Source organism: Trachypithecus francoisi, unplaced genomic scaffold (assembly GCF_009764315.1).
Source record: "Trachypithecus francoisi isolate TF-2019V2 unplaced genomic scaffold, Tfra_2.0 Lachesis_group10, whole genome shotgun sequence".
Lineage (NCBI taxonomy): Eukaryota > Metazoa > Chordata > Mammalia > Primates > Cercopithecidae > Trachypithecus > Trachypithecus francoisi.
The window spans coordinates 28948393-28953421 of NW_022681455.1; the positions used below are offsets into that span (position 1 = coordinate 28948393).

A 5029-nucleotide genomic window follows, 5' to 3' on the forward strand; every position below is an offset into this window, starting at 1 on the left:
TATTGATATTGGTGCACCAATGGGCCCATCTTGATCCCTTTATCAGATGAGAATGCAAAATAATGCCATATACTGACTGGTACTTTCCCCCAGGCAACTCTGATTTGTTGATGGTTCATATCTTTAAAAAGTCATCAAGGTATCAGTGCTGTTTCTCGATTACAAATAAAATAAAACAAATTCAAGCCACACTCTTCTACTGGATATGCCATAACTTCTTAATTTTCTGTAATGGAAACTATCCTTTTGCTAACATCTACTCAGATGACTGGACTAATACAGTCATGCCTAGATCAACCTCAGGGATATGATCTGAGAAATTAAGTCATAGGCCATTTCATCACTGTGCGAACATTTTAGAGAGTATTTAACACAAACCTAGATGGTATAGCCTACTCCACACCTAGGTTATATGGTGTAGCCCATTGCTTCTAGGCTACAAACCACTACAACATGTTACTGTATTGAATACTGTAGGGCAGTGGAACACACAGATAAGTATTTGTGTACTTAAACACAGAAAAGGTACAGTAAAAATACGGTATAATAGTCTTACAAAACCACGGTCGTATATGTGGTCAGTAGTTGACAGAAAGGTCCTTGTGTGAAGCACAACTGTAGTTCCAGTTTGAGCGTGACACCGTGTTGAAATTTTAAGAGTTAACCTGCCGGGCGCGGTGGCTCAAGCCTGTAATCCCACTGCTTTGGGAGGCCGAGGCGGGCGGATCACAAGATCAGGAGATTGAGACCATCCTGGCTAACACAGTGAAACCCCGCCTATACTAAAAAAAAAAAAAAAAAAAAAAATTAGCAGGGCGTGGTGGCAGACGCCTGTAGTCCCAGTTACTCCGAAGGTTGAGGCAGGAGAATGGCGTGAACCCGGGAGGCGGAGCTTGCAGTGAGCCGAGATCGCGCCACTGCACTCCAGCCTGGGAGACAGCAAGACTGTCTCAAAAAAAAAAAAAAAGAGTTAACCTGTATGGTGAGAGTATACATGTGGTTCAGGTTGTTCATATACATATGGCATCACGTTGTTCATACATATTATTATACACTATTATAAAGTATTTTAAACTTCCATGCGCACTGCAATAAAACATAGGAAAATGTTAATGATTTATTAGAGGAAAATAACTGTTACGAATATTGAAGCCCATTCTAAAGATAGAACTATTGAAGCTAAAGAAAATGCCCTGGATAACTACTATAGGTATTGTAAAAACAGTTTCTCTGTGCTTTGAAAACCCAGAAGAGCATATTCAAAAACAAGAATGTACCATACGGAAAGGTATTGGCCATCTCAAAACTCTCACATACGGCAAAGGACTTTGGTCTTCCCAAGATAGCCATCTGGTGGCGCCTAAGTCATTCTCCAGAACTTTGATGTGCCTAGCACATGAAAGCACCCATAAATAATGGCAGGAAAAAATTCACTCCAAATTTTCAAGATTATTGTTAGAAAATTTTCCTCAAGAAGCTCTATGGGTGGCTGAATCTTTTCTTCTCTGTGTTGATCATAACCCTCCCAAAAACTGAGGCTTCAGTTTTTTATCTCCAGTACCGTTTGGGCATTTACAAATGGATTTTATTCAGTTGTCCAAAATTTGTAAAAATTGAACGTGTTTCAACATATTTTCAAAAGTAAAATTGTGTAATTTTGGGTTGGACTGAAGCTTTCTCTTCTAAAAGATTAATACTTTAAAGTATTGTTGTCAGATAGGGCTTCCTACAATGATGAAAAAGTTCTATATCTGTGCTGTCCAATTGGTAGGTATGACATGCCACGTGTGACTATTGAGCGTTGAAATAGGAATAGTACAACAGCTGTGTTACCAAAACATAACAATTATTATTCAAAGCTTGCAGATTTTGTTTTTCCACGTGGGAAATACAAAACAATTAGCACTGTTAATGGACAGAGAAATCCACTTCAGTAGTGAAATTCTTAAGATTCTCCCATTAAAACACACACGTTTTGTTCTTATTCTCAAAATCTGAGAAAGCAGCACAAATTTATGGTCTTCTTTAAATCAACATTTGAAAACACCGTTGTAAAATTACAACTGAGACCGTGAAAGAGATCTGACCTAACCAATTCCATCTCTCTTCTAACCTCCAAGCTGTCCTTGTTCATTCCTGGTCATAGACTGACCTAACTTTGCGAGGAACTTATTTTAACTTAGTTCAGCTTTGAAACAAAGACAATAGCAGCCGTTTCCAAAACACACCCGCTTCCTGCCTGGAGACTAGACTGCTTTTACAGGACTAACAAATTAGCCACAAGATTAGAAAAGTATGGTTTAGGAGTTATAGGCCAGGCGCGGTGGCTCAAGCCTGTAATCCCAGCACTCGGGGAGGCCGAGGCGGGTGGATCATGAGGTCAGGAGATCAAGACCATCCTGGCTAACATGGTGAAACCCCATCTCTACTAAAAATACAAAAAACTAGCCGGGCGTAGTGGCGGGCTCCTGTAGTCCCAGCTACTCGGAGGCTGAGGCAGGAGAATGGTGTGAACTCGGGAGGCGGAGCTTGCAGTGAGCCGAGATCGCGCCACTGCACTCCAGCCTGGGCGACTGCGAGACTCCGTCTCAAAAAAAAAAAAAAAAAAAGGAGTTATGCAGCTGGAGGCTGCAAGATTCTAAACCTCCCCAAATTGCTCCTGGGGATAACGTCACTATTGTAAAATCTAAGATCAGTGCTTGAGATATTTTGCAGACCCTGCACTCTATGGATCAGCAGGCACCACCCATAATGATAAACTGCCTCATCTGGTCTTGTGGCCCCCATCCAGGAATTGAGTCAACACAAGAGGACAACTTCGACTCCCTCTGATTCATCTCAAACCCGACCAATCAACTTTCCCAATCACTGGTCCTCTACCCACCAAATTATCCTTAAAAACTCCAATCCACTTGGGGAGACTGATTTGAATAATAATAAAATGAGTCTCCCGCACAGCCAGCTCTGCATGCCCCTGTCTTGATAAATGGTTCTGTCTAGGCAGTGGGCAAGCTGAACCCATTGGGTGGTTACACATTTTCAAATGTTCAGACCTTTCCTTAGACTAAAATTTTACCATCAGTCCTAAGATAATATGATCTATGATACAAAACTCGCCATAAAAAAGTTACTATATAGCACTACTATAGAAATCTATAAAGTGTTTCCTGCGTAGGAGGGCTGATTACAGTCAAGGCGCCCAGACGGAATGGTATGATCTTTTTTTTTTTTTTTTTTTTGAGACGGAGTCTCGCTCTGTCGCCCAGGCTGGAGTGCAGTGGCGCGATCTCGGCTCACTGCAAGCTCCTCCTCCCGGGTTCACACCATTCTCCTGCCTCAGCCTCCCGAGTAGCTGGGACTACAGGCACCCACCGCCACGCCAGGCTAATTTTTTTTTGTGTTTTTAGTAGAGACGGGATTTCACCGTGTTAGTCAGAATGGTCTCGATCTCCTGATCTCGTGATCCGCCTGCCTCAGCCTCCCAAAGTGCTGGGATTACAGGCGTGAGCCACCGCACCCAGCCTCTAAATCTTTTTAATAAACTTTCACCCCTGCTCTAAGACTTGCCTTGGTCTTTCCTTCGGCCTTATGCCCCTCAATCGAATTCTTTCTTCCTCCTGAGAAGGCAAGAATTAAAGTTGCTGCAGACTCCTTACAGATAATGGCACAGCTAATATGTTGAGATGGTCACATATGCATGTGTGAGGCCCTTCAAAATGTGAGCTGCATTTAGAATTGGGAAGAGAAGGGAGTGGGGATGTGTATATTTTCTGATTCCCTTCCTCATCTCAGCTTTTAAAACTAGCTAAGTGCTGCTTCAAGTCAGCCAGACACGAAGGCTTCAATTTATTTAACACAATAAATAATTTATATTTGGATCCAAAGCTTACATTATGTTTTAATAAATGTTACCCTTAAAAAGTCAGAAACAGTAACAATGAGTCAATGAAATGCATACAAAGTAGGCCGGGCGTGGTGGCTCACGCCTGTAATCCCACCACTTTGGTAGGCCGAGGCGGGGAGTTCGCGACCAGCCTGACCAATATGGTGGAAACCCCGTCTCCACTGAAAAAAAAAAAAAAAAAAAAAAATTAGCCGGACAGGGTGGCGCTTGCGATGGGAAGAGAGTGGCGGGGAAATCCGTGGGGCAGTTTTCTTATTCTCTGGGTCTGTCCCTTGACCAAGGAACAGCTCAAAAAAGAAGGGATCTGAAAAAATGATGTGTGGTTTCACATTTGTTTTCTGTCTTTTTCTTTCTTGCTTGCTCTTCCAAAATACTGGGAATTGCAACCAATGTGATTGGGCTCGTTGATTTGGTGCCTTGTTTGTTTTTCGGGTTTTGGAATTCTGAGCCAGTCTGTGCTTCCCCAGCCTCTTTCATTTTGTCTTTCGTCACCTGACACAACCACCCAGGATGGTGTCAAAGCCTTAGAGCAGAAATGAATCAATATTAAAAGCAAAATAGAGCTTCTTTTCCTTCGTTTCCATGTGAATTCGAAGAATTGATAGAGAATGGAAGTGCCACAAAACAAAAAACAAAACAAAATTGAGGCGAGTCATAGACATGACAGACATGGTTTTGCAAACAATGCCACAACCAGGAGAGGAAAAAAGAAAAAAGAAAAAAAAAAACCTGGAGGTGCCGGGGATTGAACCCGGGGCCTCGTGCATGCTAAGCACGCGCTCTACCACTGAGCTACACCCCCCCATACTCACCTTGCGCCAAAATATTTCTATGGCCTGTTCCTATTTTCGGGATGGCTAAGAAGCTTTACTTATTCGCTTTACTGCGTATTGTTTCCTGGCTACCTGAGAGAAGGAAAACTGAATATTATATCGAAAGTCCTGTGCTGGGCCTGGGATCTCCCACTGCAGGTCACCCTCTCGGACGCCAGCTCGACCACCTGTTGGGGTTCATAAGGGAGCCGTTCTGCCTGGCTGCCCCCACAGAAAGGTCTGTGATGGAGGGATCTCTGCCTTGAAAGGTTGCCAGGAAACCGCGAGCACAATGCAGGAAGATAAAAAGAAA

At 43.0% G+C, this 5029-nt stretch overlaps 1 non-coding gene across 1 annotated transcript; it reads right to left on the reverse strand.

The window, feature by feature from the left end:
• Positions 1-4634: 4634 nt before the first annotated feature.
• On the reverse strand, positions 4635-4706 carry TRNAA-AGC. The gene has a single exon. It is a non-coding gene; the product is annotated as a tRNA-Ala (tRNA).
• Positions 4707-5029: the final 323 nt, after the last annotated feature.